The 22,197-nt window shown below is 42.1% G+C and overlaps 1 protein-coding gene across 2 annotated transcripts in view; it reads left to right on the forward strand.

Annotated features, from left to right (window-relative positions):
* The window catches only part of SNTG1 (syntrophin gamma 1), a 1,290,858-nt gene that overhangs the window by 773,253 nt on the left and 495,408 nt on the right, over positions 1–22,197 (forward strand). For both annotated transcript variants that reach the window (XM_073631576.1, XM_073631575.1), the window contains one exon: positions 6,953–7,063. The gene's annotated coding sequence lies outside the window, so the exon portion shown is untranslated. The remainder of the gene's footprint in view (positions 1–6,952; positions 7,064–22,197) is intronic.

Here is a 22,197-nt window from a genome sequence, read left to right on the forward strand (position 1 = left end):
AACCTTACAACATACCTTATAGACTTGATGCTGTGTCTTTTTTATGAATCCATCAGCACAATTGAAGGAAATCTTCTTTTATACTAAATTACACAACAAATCATCCTTTAGGAAACTCTCATCTACATTGAAATGGGAACAACACATCGATCAAAGCTTCCCCGCTAGTACATGGAAACAATCTATCAAGGCCACATATAATTACACTTTGTGCACTGATTGTCACAAATTCACACGCCCATGGCGACTAGCTAACCACGATGTGCGTTCCGTGACCGGGGTATATGAGGAACTAAGGGAATTACTGCGCATGTAAGACTGGCTGTGGTACTTTCACAGCCTGCACTACCTTTGGCCACCACTAGAGGGAGACTCCACTCCAATCCAGCTAGCTGACCACACACAGGCAAATACGAATCTTACATACAATCTGGTGCACTCTAACGCCCCGTACACACGATCGGATTTTCCGACGGAAAATGTGTGATAGGACCGTGTATAGGCTCCATCATTCATTTTCCATCGGATTTTTCGACACACAAAGTTTGAGAGCAGGATATAAAATTTTCCGACAACAAAATCCGTTGTCGGAAATTCTGATAGTGTGTACACAAATCCGATGGACAAAGTGCCACGCATGCTCAGAATAAATAAAGAGATGAAAGCTATTGGCCACTGCCCCATTTATAGTCCCGACGTACGTGTTTTACGTCACCGCGTTTAGAACGATCGGATTTTCCGACAACTTTGTGTGACCGTGTGTATGCAAAACAAGTTTGAGCCAACATCCGTCGAAAAAAATCCTAGGATTTTGTTGTTGGAATGTCCGAACAAAGTCCGACCGTGTGTACAGGGCATAAGGGTTGAGGAGCAATCTAGCAATTACTACACACTTCTAGGGTTCCTCCAGCTATCCTGCAAGCTTGAACCCCTGTGTTAATTACTCTTCCCACTGTCCCCACACACACATACACAAGACACACAATAAACGATAGCCTGCCACCACCCAACAGTTTGTCCGCAGACTGGTCTGCTGAGCAACCACACACACAGATCTCTGTCTGGAAGATCTGTTAGCTTACAATCTGCCAACACGCAGTGCAATTGCATACCGATTGGCACATAACTTAAACCGAGTACTTAGGCACTAAAATACACCAACCTCTCCAGAGATATGAGTCCTAGCTTAGTACACAGAAGTCACTTATTAATTTTATCATTTAATATCCCAAAAGTGGGAAGTGCATATAAGATATACAAAATAAAAGGATTTACCAAAAAAGTTACAAAAAATGCAGAAAGACACACAAATTGGCAATTTGCTATAAAAATAAAAAGGGATTAAAAACAGAAATAAACTTTACGGAAGTCTATCCGTTAGTAGAAGCATACTGGAACATGTGGGAACTCCCCAGTTTCAAACTGGCTTTGTGGAAGAAGAATGTCCATATCTCAGGCTACACAATTTATTGAAATATGGCTGTGGGCTGGACTTTAGCCCTTGGCCAATCAACCCTGGGGGGTGTTCCTGTCTCAGCCCACAGAAGGTTTTGTGTTCTGAATTTACCAGAGTGGAATTGGCCCAGAACGGCGCTGATGGATAGGATTTCCGATACCAGCGCATCAGTCTGATCACGACAGTACCAATCACTGCCTGCTGCAATCAGGCGCCATATAACGGTTTTGTGTGGTTCTCCGGGATTCCACACCTGCTAAACATACAGAGTTACATGTACACGTAACCCATCAGGTGTACGATCAAAAGGAATTATTTTCATCTGACGCTAATATCTTAGCTTTTGTGAGAGATAAACTAGGTTCCTTAGATCTGTTGGTATTAATTAAAGTTTACAGACTGTCCGGAGCCTTGCGAATGCCCCTTGCAGATCAATATAGCCAAAATGACTAGCAGTTTTCTTTGAAGCCTTAGGATGGTGGCAATCTGTGTACTCTAATGGAAACTTTTATTGGCATCTAGATGTCAGACTTACCGAGAGCCATTTAGAGCCAGGAAATGTGTAAGCTGGAGTTTGGGGGTGGAACGAAGCTGCTCTACTGTAGTGCTATTTTCCTTCTTTCCTTCCCTTGTGTGGGGGGCTTGGAGAGAAGGCAAAGTAGAGGCAGGTGCTGCACTGCTGTGTCCAGTGTGTCGGCAGGACACAGGAATCAAAACACATCTGAACTTGGGCACTCACTCACAGGGCCGCTGTTAGGAATCATGGGGCCCTCGCCCCCTGAGGGGGGAGAAAAGGTGAGGGAGGGAGGTGAGAAAGGGTGAGAGGAGGAGGTAAGGGGGTGAGGAGGCAGAAGAGAGAGGGGGTGAGAAAGAGAGAGGGGAGGGGATTGGGGTTGTGAGGGGGAGTGGAGTGAGAGAGAGAGGAGGAGTGGGAGAGAGAAGGAGGCTGAGAGGGAGGAGGGGTGAGAGAGAAAGGTGGTAAGAGAGGGGGTGGTCTGAAAGAGAGAGGGGGGTAGCTGACAGGGGGGGTGTAGCTGACAGGGGGGAGTAGCTGGCAGAGAGGGGAGTAGCTGACATAGGGGGGGGAAGTTGCTGACAGAGGGGATGTAGCTGACATAGGGGGGGGAAGTAGCTGACAGAGGGGATGTAGCTGACAGGGGGGAGTCGCTGACAGGGGGGAGTCGCTGACAGGGGGGGGAGTCGCTGACAGGGGGGGGGAGTCGCTGACAGAGGGGGGAGTCGCTGACAGAGGGGGGGGGAGAAGCTGACAGAGAGGGGGAGTAGCTGACAGAGAGGGGGAGTAGCTGACAGAGGGAGGGTAACTGACAGAGGGAGGGTAACTGACAGAGGGGGGGTGACTGACAGAGGGGCGGTAACTGACAGAGGGGCGGTAACTGACAGAGGGGCGGTAACTGACAGAGGAGTGGTAACTGACAGAGGGAGGGTAGCTTACAGAGGGGGAGTGGCTGACAGAGGGGGGTGAGAGGGCAGATGAGAAAGATACCTCAGTGAGGACTCCAGGAGACACAGCAGAGCAAACGCCAGGCAAGGAGGCGGGACTCCAGGCAGCCGTGATCACCCACAGTCCAGCCCCACCTCCACATGTGACCAATCACAGACTCTCGTGTCCGCCACCCGCGCATGACCTATTCAGCCAATCACAGGCTTAATAGGTATGCCTGCTGCCCATCGCTGAGCTCAGCTCAGATGCGGAGCGCACAGGCAGTGATATATGTGTAACAGTGATGGCAGGCATGGGAATCGGGATGCTGAACTGCTGCTCTATGTGCCCGGGTTTCAGGCGGCTTGAAAACCGGGCACATGTGTCCAAAACCAGACAGGTGGCAACCGCCCCTGCACCACTGCCTCGGGGGAAATCCGACACTGCATAGAACAAATATAGTTATATAGAATCTCAATTTCCCTCTGCCTAATTTTTTATGCCTTTTCTGTGTCAGTGAATTAGAAATATTTAACGGATAAGTTCACCTTTAGAAGCATGTTATGAGTTACACCCATATTTAGAGTATACCATGTAACATGCTCCTATGCACCTGCCTCCCACTGCCAGAGCTCCAGGGTTCTTCTCCCTGCAAACCCCTCACAATTTAAAAACAGCATGGCTGTGCAGGGCTGCACCAACACAGCCCCATCATTCATTCACAGGAATCTGTGAATGAGAAATTCACCATGGCAGACAGACTTGTAATGTCAATGAACTGTAAGCTTGCTGATGAGCATGCTCATAGTTAATTCACACTGTCTACAGAGATACTGGCAGAGAGCTCTAGACAGTGTGCGCAGGAACCTGGCACTGAGCCCACAATCTACTGATCGCAGGTGCAATGCTCTGCAGGCTCCAATGAACTTATTCTTTAGGTCAGATAGGCAGCAGGCAGCATTTTCAAAAGGAAGCCAGCAATGCTTCCCCCCCATATTTTTGCTCAAGATGAGTATGCTTTAAATGCTAGCTGCTTTTCACAAACCCTGTTCTATGAATCTGGCGCAATTTTTTTTGGTCACTTTACCACTTCAGCCCTGGATCGATTTAGCCCCTTAATGACCAGGCCATTTTTTGCAATACAGCACTGCGTCGCTTTAACTGACAATTGCGCGGTCATGCGACGTTGTACTCAAACAAAATTATTGTCCTTTTTCCCCCACAATTAGAGCTTTCTTTTGATGGTATTTGATCACCTGCGTTTTTTATTTTTTGCACTATAAACAAAAAAAAGCAACAATTTTGGAAAAAAATTGATATTTTTTATTTTCTGCTATAATACATATCCATTAAAGAAAAAATGTAAAAAAAAAAATGTATTCGTCAGTTTAGGCTAATATGTATTCTTCTACATATTTTTGGTTAAAAAAAAAAAAAAAAAAAAAATCGCAATAAGCGTATATTGATTGTTTTGTGTAAAAGTTATAGCGTCTAAAAAATAGGGGATAGATTTAGGGACTTAATTTGCGTTATTATTTTTACTGGCAATGGTGGCAATCTGCGATTTTTAGCGGGACTGCGACATTGCGGTGGACAAATCTGACTCTTCAAGCCGTGTACACACGACCGGACTTTTTGACCGGACTGGTCCGACGGAACGAATCCATCGGACAATCCAACCGTGTGTGGGCTTCATCGGACCTTCAGCGGACTTTTTCTGTCAAAAATCAGACGGACTTTAGATTTGGAACATGTTTCAAATCTTTCCGACAGACTCGAGTCCGGTCGAAAAATCCGTTCGTCTGTATGCTAGGCTGACGGACAAAAAAGGACGCAAGGGCAGACATTGGCTACTGGCTATGAACTTCCTTATTCAAGTCCTTTCATACGTCATCACGTTCAAACCAACGGACTTTCGAACGGACTTTAGTCCGTTCGTGTGTGGGCAAGTCCGGTCGTTCGAAAGTCCGTCGTAACTCCGTCGAAAGTCCATCGAAAACACCGTTGGCCCTTTGATGCTGAAAAGTCCGCTCATGTGTATGTGGCATTAGTGACACTTTTTTGGGGACCAGTAACACCAATACAGTGATCAGTGCTAGGAAAATGCACTGATCAATGTATAAATGACACTGGCAGGGAAGGGGTTACCACTAGGGGCGATTAAAGGGTTAACTGTGTTCCCTAACTGTGTAGGGGATAGGCTTACTGAGACAACACAGAGATTGCTGTTCCTGATTACTAGGAACAGCTGAACTCGGTGTTGTCCCCTGTCAGAACGGGGATCTGCCTTGTTTACATAGGCAGATCTCTGTTCTGCCTCTCTGTGGAGCGATCGTGGGCGACGGACATTGAGTCCGCCAAACCCGTGTGTGCTCCCCCATTATCTCATGCACAAAACAACATACAGGTGCGTTGTTTTGCGCACCCGGGCCGCCCTGCTGCAGTATGTGTGGTGGGCGATCCGGAAGTGGATAATAAAACATTTATCTGAAAATTAGTTTTAAAGTCCTCACATATTTTTTTTTTTTTGTGTCATTTTTTTCAAAGCCATGTTCCATATAGTGTTTTATAGTTACTAAAGACCAGATCTAACTATACATCAGAAGGAAAATAGAATCCTGTCTCAATTAGTTCTTTAAGAAGTTCTGCAAAATAACATACCACATGCAGGGTATACCCTATACAAGACTATGCACACTTTCCTGGTGCCTGTGGAGCGCTGCCTAATGACTGCCTAAAGGTGCATAAGGTGCTTAAGATAAATCAAGGAATTATCACCACCATTGCAAACTGTCACTAAAAACAGCAGATGTCTAACAATTAAAACACTCACATGGGTAGAATAATGGGAACTTAAGGACAGAAATACAAAAGTCAATTTGTTACTTAACTTGTTTTAGCGGTACAAACGTGGGGTCGGTCATTTGTATTTTAATATCAGGCATACTTGCTCCAGGCTCAATAATTCAGGATTACAGAGGTCACACACAATATACCAATAAAATCTCTCCTGTCCCTATCTTTATAGATTTCCTTTTACTAAACACTGCATTTGTGGGAGGAACAGCCCCAATTTAATGCCAAACAATGGATGTAAAACTGCTTCTATCAAATTGGCCTGAAATGAGTTTGCAGTGATTGTCAATGAAGCACAGATGGCTATTTAAGAACAAACATGACTAATTTAAGGCTATTGTTTATTTCACTGTTTGGAACCCTCTACTTTGTAAGCTGTGTCCTCAATTGCTTTGGAAGAAAATTACTAAATCTTTAATTAAAGTCATTGTAGTGCGTTTAATGACTGTGAAGGGTCATAAGCATTATCCCCAGTCATAGCTCAAAATTAAGGGTCAAAACTTTCATTGTTTTACATAAATATGGTATTTTATTTGATTTGTCAAAGAAGGCTTCAGTTTCTTCTCATTTTATAACCTATGAAGACAATAGTTTTAAACAGGAAACCAAGTTTTTTTCATGCAAACGATAAAATGTTTTTGGTAATTTAATTACAAGTGATTTCCTGATATTGTTAACATAATAAGATGAATGTTTCTCTTATATTCGAACATGACTAAGGATAAAGATACAGGTTGTGAGCACTACCTGGGCAGTTTGCCAAGATAAAAATGTACAAAAGTTTATATGCAGTGGCTCATTAAAGTTTTAGAACATTTGAAACAGACAAGTAGAGTGTGAACTCTCTTAAATCTTTGGGGGGCATACTGCACGACAGATGATAAAATCATCAAATAAATGCATAACGTCAAGTTTAATTATTGTTACTGATTACCTCTTTTTGAGATTTCACAAAACACTTTGCATGTTGAGTAGCTATTCAGCATGCCATTCCTTTCTCAATAATTACACACACAGACACAGTTTACTGCTTCTTTTCCCAATATTCTTAAATTGTTTCATTGTTTTTTAGGGTGAGCTGTGCTCACATCGTATCTCCCAAACACATTACTTGCATCATTGTTTCCAGTCCCTTTCCTGTTTGAGCACACTTGCCATGTAAATTCTGTGTTGATTGCTGTTTTTTCTCTCATCAACAGATGTCTGCAGTTTTCTTCGCAACCTAATATTAAGGAAAATCAAAATCTGGATTCATGTTTGGATGAATTTTTGATTGCCGTTTCAACTCAGCTGTGCTTCATGAGCAAGTAGTAAGTCAAATCTATGCCATTGTTATTTTTAGGTAATTAATAGTCTCTAATTTAGACTCTTCCTCTTGTACTTTCTCTAACTAATTTCCATTTTTGGAATAAGAGAAAAAATACACAATTAACTCTGGTAAAATAGATTTGTTGTTTTTAATAGACTGGTCTTCTGCAAAGAAGCAGAATGGAGAGAATGGATGCTTATACTCCCACATTACTCTTGTCAGCTCCACAGATAAAAATAGTGAGCATTGTGTTTTGACTGGTAGTTTTGGTAGTCAGTAACATGCAAATAGCATCGTAGAAGCATTTCTCCATTACCCAGCAATACTGTGGTCTGTGATTAGTGAGGGATGATTTAGGAAGCTATAGGTTAGTCATATATAGAAAGAAGTGTATGTAATTATAGTATTATAATATAATAATAATATAATATTGGGAAACCCATTAGGGATGGGTGAACTGTTCGGCCCGAGCATTTGGCCAGAACTTTGGTTGTTTGGATGTTCAGGCGAACACCGAACAATATGCGGTTTTTGAGGCAAATTCAAAAGCCGCCGGAACACTGTTAAAGTCTATGGGACACTAACATGAAAAATCAAAATTGGTCATTTTAAAGGCTTATATGCAAGTTATTGTCATAAAAAGTGTTTGGGGACCTGGGCCCTGCACCAAGGGACATGTATCAATGCAAATTTTTTTGTAAAAATAGACGTTTTTTCAGGAGCAGTGATTTTTTTAATGCTTAAAGTGAAACAATAAAAATGAAATATACCTTTAAATATCATGCCTGGGGGGTGTCTATAATATACCTGTAAAGTGGCGCATTTTTCCCATGTTTAGAATAGTACCGCAACAAAATGACATTTCTAAAGGAAAAATGATCTATTAAAACTGATCGTGGCTGTAATGAATTGTCGGGTCTTGGCAATATAGATAAAACTCAGACCCTTTGGGTCTGGTATGAATATTAAGGGGAACCCTGAACCAAAAATTAAAAAAAAAGTTGTGTGGAGTTCCCCCCAAAATCAATACCAGGCCCTTCAGGTCTGGTATGGAAATGAAGGGGAACCCTGTGCCAATTTTTTTTTTTTAAATGGAGTAGGGGTCCCCCAAAATCCATACCAGATTCATACCAATCCTGGCTTTGCTCGGCTGTTTAGCTGGCTAGCAGACACGCCAGCTGGTTGCTTGGGTCTCCCAGTGGGACGGGAGAGCTTGAGAGAGCTACGGAAGGTGACAGGAGAGGGGTCCCCTCCCACTGCTTGTAATAGCAATTGATTGGCTAGTAAGCCACTCCAATTAATATTACAAGAGAGCTGACTGCCAGCTCTAAAGAACGGTCTTGGGGTGATGCCTGTAGCTGCCCCCTGAAAAATGCTGCCCAGGGCAAAGGTCTTGTTTGCCTTGCAGTAGATACTACCCTGCCGCTGCCTATGTCTCCTGTGACAAGATGTAAGCGGGCTCCTGCCGAGACAGCGCTGGATCATGAGAAAAGTCACGTAAGTGTTTAGGGATGGAGAGGGATGGACCTTAAAGCAGAAAACTCATTAATGTAAAAAAAAAAAAAAAAAAAAAAAACACTTAGCCCTCAGAACCATTTTAATTTCTGCTGAAGATAGAGACCCTGTCACCAACCAACCATGCCAGTAAGAGCTCAGAAAATCAAGTATTTTAAAGACTGAAGGTTTTTTTTATTAAAGGCAAATCCACTGTGCACTACAAGTGTACTGCAAGTGCACTTGGAAGTGCAGTCGCTGTAGATCTGAGGGGGACATGCAAGGAAAATAAAAACAGCATTTTTGCTTGTACACGATTGGATGATAGAAATCAGCAGAGCCTCCCCTCATTTCAGATCTACCCCTAAGATCCACAGCGACTGCACTTCAAAGTACAGTGCACAGTGCATTTGCCTTAGTGTTGCCCCATAGTGTTTTCCTTCTCATAAATTATTTTTTGCTCACTTGCAAAATTTCACTACTGCAAAAAAGAGTCAGTTCCCTAGCACAACTTCCTCCCTCCATGCAGGTCATAGCTCTCTCCTGTTCTGAGAGTTTCCATTACTCTCTGTATTGGCCCAACTACTCCACCTGTCCCTACATAACCTTTTATGCCACATACACACGGTCGGACTTTTCGACCGGACTTGTCTGACGGACGCTGACGGACCAAATCTGGTGGACAATCTGATCGTGTGTGGGCTTCACCGGACTTTTCCAGTCGCAAATCTGACGACTTTAGATTTGGAACATGCTTCAAATCTTTACGTCAAAACTCCGCCGGACCCAGAAATCCGCTCGTCTGTATGCTAGTCCGACGGACAAAAAACCACGCTAGGGCAGCTATTGGCTACTGGCTATCACTTTCCATATTTTAGTCCGGTGTACGTCATCACGTACGAATCCATCGGACTTTGGTGTGATTGTGTGTAGGCAAGTCCGGTCGTTAGAAAGTCTGTTGAAAGTCCGCCAAAAGTCAGTCGAAAGTCTGTAGAAAGTCTGTCGGACGGGCTGTCGGACTTTTGTAGCTGAAAAGTCCGACCGTGTGTACACGGCATTATTTTATGGGGGAGGAATGAGAGGGAATACTATAGAGTGTCACTGTATAGAGAGTTACAGCTCTGAGTTTGCTGCAGCTGCTGATATTACATTCAAGATGGTGGAGCTCAGTAGCAGGCTCCGGATTTTTGGATATCAAAAAAAGAGAGGCTTTTACAGGGAAAAAACATGCAAAAATAAGGGGATATAATCTTATGGAAACATTTTTATTGCTTTAAATGGTTTGGTGACAATTTGATTGCACAGGCCTGTGGGTGGGTGGCTGAGTGGTTCCCTATCAGATGCTGATATTTTCTTTCTGTGCTCATTATTTTCAATAATACTTAAAGAGATCCTGGGGATCATTAACTATAGTGCCAGGAAGTACTGGGCACTATTGCAAATAAAAGCGCCCATTTTAGCCAATGAAAAGTTCAATAGGCGAATGTGCGCATGAAATTAGCGGCGAACCAACATTAGTGAATTCTAAACCAGCGCTAATTAGCGCTTCCACATTTATGCAAATGCCAATTTCTACTAAGTTATTATATAGCACTGCACTGCAACCATGATCCATGTATGTGAAAGAAACATTTTTATGTGAGATGTGCTCTACCTCGAGTGCATCTATTGATGTATATTGCAATTAGTATTCCTAGTTTTTTTCCTTCTTTTGCTAACGAATGCAGTTATGAATGATTATTAAATAGTAATGTCTGCTATTCTGTAAAGTTACATGAATTAAACATTTAGGTTATCTATTTGTTGTATGTTGTTTTTTTCATGTTTTTTATTTTTTAAATTAGTTGACTATAAAGCGGTAATTATTTATGTTCATTCTTTAATCATACTACACTATTATGCAGGTGTTGTACTTAGCACAATGGCTTAGTGGTCTGCTCGGATGTCTCCTCAGCACTCACGTTACGAGTTCAAATAACAGCCAACCTACCATCCACCAGCTGTGTTTATTTTTTCAGTGCACAAGCGAATTAAAATAAACAAACAAAGAAATGTACACTGCCCATTAGCTAGTGTGTGGTGTTCGGAATTTCACACCATAGTATTATTGAATACTTACATACCATTGCATGCATTTGAAGAGTTAATATAATAGAATCAGCCAAATTAAAGTGCATTGGCTAATTGGCATTCACCTATTTTCAGCATATCCTGCTTTGGCTAATTGGCTAATAGTCATTTGCCTTTTTTCCACCAATTCAATCTTTTAGTATCTCTCTGTGGGATTTCAACCCATGAGTCCTTCAAAGCCTGAGTTTTTCAAGGTAGAAGTGCTGGCCACTAGTCTATTGGGCGTAGCACAATAATACACAGAAAATACATTTACTAGTGTTTGATATTTCTTCTCCCCGAGCTGTCTTCTCTCAGAGCTGTCTCTCCTGCCGCTGCCATCTTCTCCCACTCCTGTGTTCTTCCGCGCAGCTGGTTACCCACTAATAAAAAAAAAAGCCGCTCTTCTTCTGTGGCAGTCTTCTGTGGCCATCCGATAATGGAGAGTCCGCTCCATGGCTATGTAAGAGACGCCACACAGCGGGTGACAACACAGTGGAGGAAGACCGCCACAGGAAAAAAGCAGCTTTTTTTCTATTAGCGGATAACCGGTGGTGCAGAAGAACACAGCAGATGGAGAAGATGGCAGCGGCAGGACAGATGGCTCTGGGAGAATACAGCCCGGGGAGAAGATGAAGGCAAGATGAAGGAGGGAGAGACAGCATCTGGAGAAGACGGCTCAGGGAAGAAGACAGATCGGAGCTATTTTACAATAAAACACTTGTCAAAAACTGGCTATTGATTTTTTTACATTTTACTGATTTTTTTTGGTAAAGGGGTAGGGGTACGATGTACCCCATACCTATTCACATAGGGGAGGGTGCTCACTTGTCCCCCCCCCCATCCTGACCTCCAGGCTGCATGCTTGGATAAGGGTCTGGTATGGATTTTGAGGGGCCCCACATCAATTTTATTTTACATTTTGGTGTGGGGTTCCTTTTAAAGTCCATACCAAACCCGAAGGGCCTGGTATGTACTGGGGGGACCCTAAGATGTTTTTTTCCTTGATTTTTGGAATTCCACACCATAATATTAATGAATAAGTACATACCATTGCATGCATTTGAAGAGTTAAAATATGAAATAAACCAAACCGATGAGCATTGGCTAACTATGCTGCAGAGTACAACGCACGCTTTAAGGCGGTGATGCTATCAGTGGGATTTGAACTCATGGCTTGAATCTTTAAGGGCAGCAGGGCATACCACTATGCTACAGAGCTGAGCACATACCTCCAGCGAAAATACATTTTTACTTTCTCTCTATACAATAATGTCTTGCATTTCAGACATTATTATTATAGTAACAACCATGCTCATGCTGATGTAGCATTGGCTAATAGGCATTCGCCTCTTTTCAGCATATGCAGCTTCTAATGCAAGCTTTCAGTAGGTGATACCATCTGTGTGATTTTCAGCCATTTGAGCACAATTATATTGAGAACATACGTTTACTAGTGTTTGATGGTGTGACTACTTTATATTCTAGGTATAATAGTACTCAGCACAGTGACTTAGGCCCCTTTCACACTTGTGTGACCTGAAAGTTGTGCGATTTTGATGAGACTTTTAGCAATGCCTGTGTAATCTTGAGGTCTATGGATGCAGGAGTTGGAGGGAAAGGTGCGCAATTTTCCCACAATTTTGCATCTGCAATTTTGCCGCTATTCCAGGGAATGCCTGTGTAAACTTGAGTTCTATGGACCTCAACTTGCATCAAAGTCAGACCAAAGTAGTACATTGACTACTTTAAAGTCAGTGTGACTTGAAGTCGCACAGATACGAATGGTACACATTGAAAATGGGGTATGACTTGTTATGCGACTCTGATGCCCAAAGTCGCACAAGTGTGAAAGGGGCCTCAGCCTGACTTTGTGAGTGATTTGAGAGACATCAATGCACTTTCCTGGACAGATGTCTAGTAAAATCACATAGGTCCCAACTGTCCCTGATTTGGAACAAAGTCCCTCTGTTCCTCTTTCCTCCTCATTTGTCTTTTATTTTGTTCTGATCTGTATAGTTGTACATAAAATGCACTTTTTATCTTTTCAAAAAGGGTTTCCCAGCGCTAAACCTTTCATCTAATTTCTAAATTGCTTTGTTAGTACATTGCCAAAGCCAATCTAAAGGAATAATATTGGTAAAAAAAAGCACTTGGAAGTTTAACTAATTTTGCAGAAATGCATGGGAATTTTTTAACATGGGTTTCTATGGAACATGTTCACATCAATGCATTTTTGTACCGCTGCGTTTTTAGAAAGGGTCAGGGACTTATTTTGCATGTAATAGAATTCAATGGACCAGCATAAAAAATGCAAGTACAGCGTTTTTGGTGCGTTTTGAGTTTTTTTTGTATACTGTATACAGTCTAAAAAAACCTGGAAAAAAAAAAAAACTCAAAACGCCGCTCAAAAACGTGGCAAGCATCACAAAAAACACTGCAGAAATGCTCAAAAGCAACATGCATAGATGTGAATCGAGCCTCAGGAAGGTGTTTTAGGAGGTATGTCCTATGCCTTCATACTTTTGCTAATAGGTGTCCCTTATACCCATCTCAAAACATTGGGAGGTAAGAAATCGCCCCCTGAAGTCACCCAAAGCAGTGCAGGAACTACTTTTGGGAAGCGTTGTGGCGTCACACCAATTCGGACAGTTCCATTGCCGTCAATAGGCGCCGATTTGGCCTGCAATTTGACATGTCAATTCAGAGCTATGTGAACATGGGTGAAGTTGCATAGATATGAATGGAAATCATGGGGAACAACTTTTCATGTGACTCTGAGGTCCAAAGCTGCATGAAAAGTCACCCAAGTGTGAAAGTAACCTAATGAGATTAATTGATAATACCTTTGAATAAGGCCCCATTTGCAATTATGCAACCTTAAAATTGCACAGCTTTGCCATCACTTGAAGCAATGTCTGTGTAATCTTGTGGAGTATAGACCTCAAATCGCATCAAAGTCAAACCAAGGTAGTGCAGAGAGGAATTTGCTCCACTTTCAGGATGCACAAGTGACAATATGGCCAAATTCAAAGGTGTTATCCTTGAATCTCATTCACGCTGCTGCAACCTGAAAGTTGCACTATTTTGCTGCTACTTTGCCACTGCAACTTGGCCTCAACTTCTGGGAATGCCTGTGTAATATTGCGCCCTATGTATGTCAAGTCACATGAAAGTCACACCAAAGTAGTACAGGGACTACTTTGAAGTTGGTGCAACTTAAAATTGCACAAATATGAATGGTTATTATTGAGAATCATGGGGTACAACTTGTCATGCAACTCAGAGGTCCAAATTTGCTGGAAAAGTCGCCCAACTGTGAAACAAGTCATATATATTTTAATAGAAAGGAGCTCTCATTTATACTTGCATAGTCCTTACTGATTTACATCAGCAGAACAAATGCAGGAAGTTATGTGTGCACATGGGATGGAAGCAAATGTTTGGTGATGCCAAACAAATCAATGAACCCCACTCACACCAAATCTAATTACCACATCCACCCCCACATTGAGTAAGCACAAGTACATATCCTACACTTACCCAGCAAATCAGCAGCACCTCATCTTTGCTAAAGAGGGACCTTGCCATGTCCACCTAGATTAGGGTTGCCACCTCATCCCTTTAAACCCGAACACGTATGAATTACACAGGTTCTGGGGCTAATTTAATGCAGATAAGATACCAAGTGAGTTTAATTACATCCTTAATCAGCCACAGAGCCTGTGTAATTAATATGTGTTCGGTTTTAAAGGGATGAGGTGGCAACTCTAACCTAGATGGAGATCCTAAACAGCACAGGAACTTCCGGGTGATTACAATGACTCATTTCCGGGTCAGAAGGTGAAACCACGCTCTTTTGATCGCAGCTGTGAATATTTGATTGCAACCAGGATTGGTATTTTTTATTTTAGTTTATTTACAGATATGCTAATCTGTATTTCTGCATATAACGATATGTGAAGGTAAATTTTAGGGGGGTCGATAAAAAATGGTGTCCCTGGGATAGCAGCAGGTGAATTACAAAGACCCAAGGCCCAGTTAGAGCCCTGGTTCACACTGACAGCAAGAGGAAATCGTTCAGCTGAACTCACACAATTTCATTCCCGCATGTCAGTCCCGACTGCGGGGGCAATATCAGAGAAATCTGTGCAGGTTTCTGCACTGATATCAATACAAATTGCACCTCAAAGTCACACCAATTAGAATGGTGCAATTGCCACTGATTTGATATGTCAAATCGCACCAATGTGAACCGTGGCTGACACATGCAACACTGCCTATCCACCAGCTGAGTTCATTACCTGCAATTCTCCACAGCTGTTATATATAAATATTCCATCTTTATCACTTACTTGCAGGTGTGCTGAAGCCTAGGTTTACATTGGAGTGATTTGTCATGCGATTTGAGAGATCAAATTGCATGACAAGTCGCAGCCTATTGGCAGCAATGGCACTGTTCCAATCGATGCAACTCCAATTTTGTGGCGCTGCACCGATTTGCAAAAGTAGTTATACACTACCTTTGCCGATTTCAGGTGTGACTTCAATAGACATCTGTGTAAGAAGCCACACAGATGTCTATCAAGTAGCACCTGAGATTGCGATGACCTTGCTACTTTGAAATCGCACTACTTCAAGTGAAGTAGCACGATTTCAAAGTAGCATCAATGTGAACCAGGGCGAAGAGACTAGTTTTTTTTCGGTGCACAAATGCATATACTGTAGAAATTATAAGATATAAAAAGATATTGCACTTCCCCAAAATGAATTAAAAGAAAAGAGAAAAAAACACAACACCACAACAAACCAGCTCAATAATGTACTTTAATTTTGCCAGCAGAAACAAAATTATGTACATTTATTTACTAGCTTCAAAATAAAAAAAAATTCTACAGAATATATGGTGCTACATTTAGCAAAACCGTTAGCAATTGGATTTTAAGGGACCTGCTCATAGGAGCTTACAATCTAAAATGTGTCTAAACCTTATGCTGCGTACACACGATCGGACTTTACGGCAGACTTTGCTCGGCGGACTTTTCGCCGGACTTTGTCGGCTCCTTGCGCCGGACTTAAAAAGGGACAGACTTGGACACACACGATCACTGCAAAAGTCTGTTGGTTTGGAACGCGGTGACGTACAGCACGTATGACGGGACTATAAAAAGGAAGTTCAAGCCCCACTACGGCACCCTTTGGGCTCCTTCTGCTAATCTCATGTTTATCTCGTGTTAGTAGAAGTTTGGTTAGAGACGATTCGCGTTTTTCACACAGTTTGTGCTTGTGAGGTTTGTATCTGCTTTTCAGTGCGTATTTGTCAGTTCGTAACCTGCCTTGCAGGCCGTTCTGGTCCGCTCGTTTTTGCTGGGCCTTGCTGTTCTTCAGTGCGTTTGTTATAAGTTTGTTTGTTTGACCAGCCGACCGTTTTGAAGCCATGTCGCGTGAACGTACTCATTCCCGAGTTCATGCTGCATGGGGACTTGGTGTTGGGGTTAATACTTTGACCCGAGTCCAGTCCATGAACAGGGCGGGGAGGAGTTCATGGATGAAGAATTAGTTGCGCCAGCGTGACCAATTCTCACATATGCCTTTGCTCCGTGAGAATAATCCTGAGGATTTCAGGAATAATCTCCGGATGACGGACCCCATTTTGAGCGTCTGCTGGCTATGTTGACCCCCTATATCAGCAGGCAGGATACCTGCATGAGGCAAGCCATCAGTGCAGAGCAGATGCTAGTTGCCACGTTACGTTACTTGGCGAGTGGGAGAAGTCTTCAGGACTTGAAGTTCTCGACAAGCATCTCCCCCCAGGCTCTGGGGATAATAATCCCAGAGACTTGTTCTGCCATCATTCAGGTCCTGCAGAAGGACTATATGAAGGTAAGTTTTATCCTTTAACATTACATGATATGTATTAAATGTTTGCTAATGTATAGTCTAAATGCCCTCCTTACCTAATTACCATGCTTGGAATATGCTGTGAATGTCCCCTTTATCTTCATGCATGCCTGTTTTTGGACATTAATCATTTATTGCCCTACATGCATATTTACATTCATTAACCTCCCCACCATGCAATCATGGGTCCATTTATATCTCTAGCCTATAGTCCCTTGAACAATGTATATTGTCAGCTCTATTGTACTGTTTGACCCTCCCCCACCCCTCAAATGTATAAAAATGACAGGTGTGTTTTTCTCCCTAATTAGACCCCCTCCCTCACCCCTCACATGTTTTAAATTAATTTTGTAGAAAACTTTATTAAAGGCATATTAAAACAAAAATACACCTTGTTTAAAATCTTCAAATTCCCAACAGTCTTTTGAAAAACATAAAAAGAAAAAACAAAGAACTTACAAAGTTCAACATTTGAAGAACGATGCTGATGATGTCACTCTTGTAAATCTAAAATTTTTAATATCCTCAAAATTGAGCATTACAAAAGGGTCAAGTCAACATGTGCTATCTCCCATCATGGGGGAGCAATGTACGTGTTTTGTGTGTGCAATCCCTTTGTTCCTCTCACCATTCAATAATTTTAAGGATGAAGGGGTTGCAAACACAAAACAAGTACATTGCTATCCCATGATGGAAGATAGCACATGATGACACACCGTGTGCATCATAAAAAAATTTTGTGAAGGCAAAAAATCGTTAACAACATTTCTATAAGAAAGAAACTTCACAAGGAAATGAAGAACATGATTGATGTTTTTAGGCCAAACGTTATTATATTCTGCCCAAAACATCAATCATGTTCTTCATTTCCTGTTGCATGAAGTCCAGGCGAAGTTGCATGGTGTGAATTTGTTCACGCATTTTATCAATTTGGCCATTCCACAGCATTATCAGGCCAATCAGTCTTTGGGCACTGTCTGTGGTGAATGGCTCTGCCGCTTGGCCTTCCACAACCAGAAGCTCACCTAATATGTGTGAAAAAAACAAGGGTTAAAATATGCATGCCTAAATACATTACCTTACGCTGGGGTGTCAGTCACTCACTTGGTGGGGTTGAAAGGTCGCACACTTCCTCCACCTCTCCTTCCTCCAGCTCGTCGGGTGGGTGTGGTCTTGGGCTGGGGCTATCTTCAGCCTCAGGCTGGTGACTTGGGGGGGGTCCTGGGATCCTTGGACTGTTGTCTGAGTCTTTTCTCCCCTATGATAAGTCAACAAAAGGTATAGTTAAAACACAGTGTTATTTTAGATTTTTCTAAATAATCTGAAACATTGGTTAGGAGTTATGGACAATTGCCTTTTTTTGTCCTCCAAAAATTAGAAGACAGAATGAACATTCCCTCTGAACAACAATTCTAAAAAATACACATTTTCATGTAAGTTTCACAGATGCAGATACCTCAATGATCTCCTATGTGTATTACCCCTCTAAAATTTCTTTATGGTCACATAGTACACTAGTGCTCGTAAGTCCAGATGTGGAACCAGCTGCTGTGTCCTGTCCTTACATTTCACTGAATCATTTTTGAAGAGGCATTATATTTTCCAACACATCTACACCACATCCACAAATTATTTGAATACTAAAAATTAACAAGACATAAATGTATATGTCCAACCCTGTACCATCGTATTTGGCGAAAAAAAACCCGTCAGTTTCTTTTGTATCATATGTCTTTTACAAAGAACGGTCTTTACGAACGATGCTGTATAAACGAAAAAAATTTGGATGAGCATGCAAGTTAAGTATCTCAATAGGAAAACACAACAAGTACTTACTTTTTTTAAGCAGCTTCTTTATTCGCAAATATTGTTCTGGCTACCGACTTTTGATTTCAGACCACCGCTTCCTCAATTGTTCTTTAGACCGTTTTGTGCCAAATTTAGCTTCTAGAGCGGTGACAACTGAGGACATTATTTTGTCCTTACGCATATTCGGTCGTGTGTACGGTCCTCCCTTCTCAATATGGACACCATCTCCACCATCTCTTGAAAAGCCATGTTGGTGGCCATATATCTCCTCCGGAAGTAGCGAGCGTCAGAAACGAAGGTAAGATTAAACGTGAGGGTGTGTGTGTGTATATGTGTCCCCTTCACCAAATAATCCTGGGAATTCTGACTGACATTACAGTTTTGATCTTGTGTCTTGTCTTTCAGCAACAATGAATCCCTTTAAAGAGGCAGATTTTTTGTCGCGATTTATTGACCATATATCAGGAAAAGAAAAACCTGTGGGAGGTCAAACACCCACTATATTACAATAGAGATGTAAGGAAGGCAACACTGGGCACACTTTTAGAATTTGTGAAGACTCGAGTCCCCCAGGCAGACCTCAAGTTTGTGGACAAGAAAATTGGTATCTTGCAAAACATGTACAAGCGGTAACACAATAAAATCCAGGAGTCGCTCAGATCCAGTGCAGCAGCCGACCAAGTTTATGTACCCAAGTTGTGGTACTACCACAAAATGTGATTCCTGGATGACCAGACAGAAGCCAGGCAATCACTTTTGACCCTTCCCCCCACCCTTCCCTCCAGCCTTCCCCCCACTCTTCCCTCCAGCCTTCCATCCACCTCCACCCCAGCTGAGGAGTCCCAGGAAGAACTGGGCTTTTTCATCCCTGATGAAGTGGATGCGCCCAGCTTCAACCAGGTATAATTTTTGTTGAATTTGTGATTGTGTAAATGTTATTAATGATGTTAACGTGTTAAATTTTGAAGTGCTTAATAAAAAATGACTTCATCACAAATATTAATATGTAGACATATCACTAGACAGTAGTGGCCAAAAATATACGTCTGCATAGGTGTGCACAGCCTCTTGCATTAGGGTGTGCACCCCAAAGCTCAAATACATATGCATGTGTATATGTACTGATGGTGTCAGTAGGGCAGTGGACAGTGTAATTTTGTTTATTTTCTTTGCGAAAAAATAATTTTCTTTTGTAACATTTTTTTGGGGGATGAAATATCAGTGGTCTAAACAGGGGGGAATATGCACCACACAAGGCGATTAGGGTGTGCCCAGGCACACCTGGCACACCCTGTGGGCACGCCTATGTACTTCAGATATTGTTGATCACCTGAAATAATGGTGGTGTCAAATAGCCTTTACTATTTGTGGAGAATTATATTTGCAAGTCATGAGCTGAAAATTGTGTATGATTGCGTAACACAAAATTACAACTATGTACCTTTTTTTGACACAGGATGACCTCAGCCAGGAGGAGGCCTTGACCAGTGGGAGAGAGGAGGAGTCTGTGGCTGGGCCAAGTAGAAGCCACACGGAGTGTCAGGTGCCTCCCCTCCACATTCTCACCAAAAGGCCCAGGAGAATGACCCAAACTGAGGAGGAATCCCTAGCCCTCATACGTGAAGCAAGCCAAATCCTGAGTACACCACCCAATGCAGAGGAGGTGTATGGGACATATATGGCCACCAGATTGCTGGAATTGGAAAAGGGGCAATGCCTCCTCTGTGAGGGTTTGATTTTTCAGGCCTATCAGAAGGGCTTGAGAGGGGAGATTACTGCTACCACGTATCTGGCCGATGAAGCCACTCCTCCTGCCCCAAGTACACCACCAGAGGCCCAGCCTCCGAGGAAGGCTGCAGCGAAGCATGGAGGGAAGGCTGCAGAGAAGCGTGCAGGGAAGGCTCTACGGAAGAGTCAAAAGTGATTGCCTGGCTTCTGTCTGGTCTGACTGTGCTCCCTGTGCTCCCTAGTCGCAAGATATCAATTTTCTTGTCCTAAAACTTGGTGTGTCCTGGGGGACGAAAGGCTTCACAGATTCTAAAAGTATCTCCAGTGTTGCCTTCCTAATTTTTTTGTAACAAAAATAAATGGATTTTTGGGTTACCTTACATTATTGACTATGTGTTTTGATTCCAAAACGACATTTTGTTTGGGAGTAGGCAGGTACAGGTCAAAAAGACTATGGGGTTGATTTAATAAAAGCAAATAGACTGTGCACTTTGCAGAGGGCAGTTGCCCTCTGCAAGTGCTATTGCTCCAGAGCTTAGGAAATGAGGTAAGGCTTGACTTTGCAAAGAGTACCCAATCCTGTGCAAGGAAAATTAAAAAAACAGCATTTTTGCTTGCACATGATTGGATCATGGAAGTCAGCAGAGCTTCTGCTCATTTACTAAGATCTGGAGCAACTGCTCTTGCAGAGGGCAACTGCACTTTGCAAAGTGCACAGTCTTTTTCCCTTTAGTAAATCAACCCCTATGTGTGTTTTTGCCAAAAAGCTAAATCATTTCTAAAATCAAGTGAAAAGTACTAGTGAAAAGTGAACTTTAGAAATTGCACAGCAAGTGCGCTTGTTGGAAGTGCAGTCGCTGTAAATCTGAGGGGAAGAGCTGAAATGAGGGGAAGCCCTGCTGATTTTATCATACAATCACGTGCAAGAAAAAGTTTTTTTTTGGGGGGGTTCCTTGCATGTGCCCCTCGGATCCACAGCGAAGGCACTTCAAAATGCTCTTTCTGTGCAATTCCAAGTAGAATTTGCACTTGTAGTGAAAAATGAATTTGCTTTTGGAAAATAAACCCCCCTATGTCTAATTAACAAGGGACACCAACTTCATTAAGGTTCATTAAAACAACACAAAATATTAAAGTTATTGTGGTAACTTGAAAATACAAAAATAAAATAAAACAAAAAAAATGTTTGTATAATTTAGCACACATTGTAAAATAGATAAGTGTTGAAATCAATAAAAAAAAAAAAAAAAAAGATGAGTCCAAAATCTAATGTAATACTTTATTTATGGAGATCTGGCTTTTTCAAAATATCATATTAGTCATGGCATAAGGATAAATCATGAAGAAAGTAGTTTGTGAGAACTCTGTGTGAATATAAAGCAGAAAAACAACTTCATTCCTCTCGCATTATAAAGAAAAAAAAGCGCTGTATTAAAAGATCACAGAAAAGGAATGTGCTAGCTTCAATACGAAAGCTAGTTTTACCAGTCCGAGCGCTTCCGTCTTGTAATTGCTTCAGAGCATGCGTCAGTTTGAGTTCGTCGGACTAGCACACAGAAAGAAAGAAAGAGTCCGTCGGATAGATTTAAAACATGTTTCAAATCTAAGTCCAACTTTTGAGCAAACAAAGTCCGCTGGAGCCCAAACATGATCGAATTGTCCAACGAAATCCAGTACGCCGGACCAAGTCTGCCGTAAAGTCCGCTCGTGTGTACGCAGCATTAGAGTGGACACAGCTTTACTTTCAGTGTATAACGGGTAACACATCACATTTTTATCTGCAAGATTATAGAAACATACTTAACAGTTATTATTCTTACAAAGCATTCCAAAATAATATTAAAAAAGCCACATGTTCAAAATTAGGGATGAGCTGAACACCCCCGGTTCGGTTTGCAGTAGAACATGCGAACAGGCAAAAAATTTGTTCGAACACGTGAACACCGTTAAAGTCTATGGGACACAAACATGAAAAATCATAAGTGCTAGTTTTAAGGGTTAATATGCAAGTTATTGTCATAAAAAGTGTTTGGGGACCCGGGTCCTGCCCCAGGGGACATGTATCAATGCAAAAACAAGTTTTAAAAACAGCCA

Source organism: Aquarana catesbeiana, linkage group LG05, assembly GCF_042186555.1.
Source record: "Aquarana catesbeiana isolate 2022-GZ linkage group LG05, ASM4218655v1, whole genome shotgun sequence".
NCBI classification, from domain to species: Eukaryota; Metazoa; Chordata; class Amphibia; order Anura; family Ranidae; genus Aquarana; species Aquarana catesbeiana.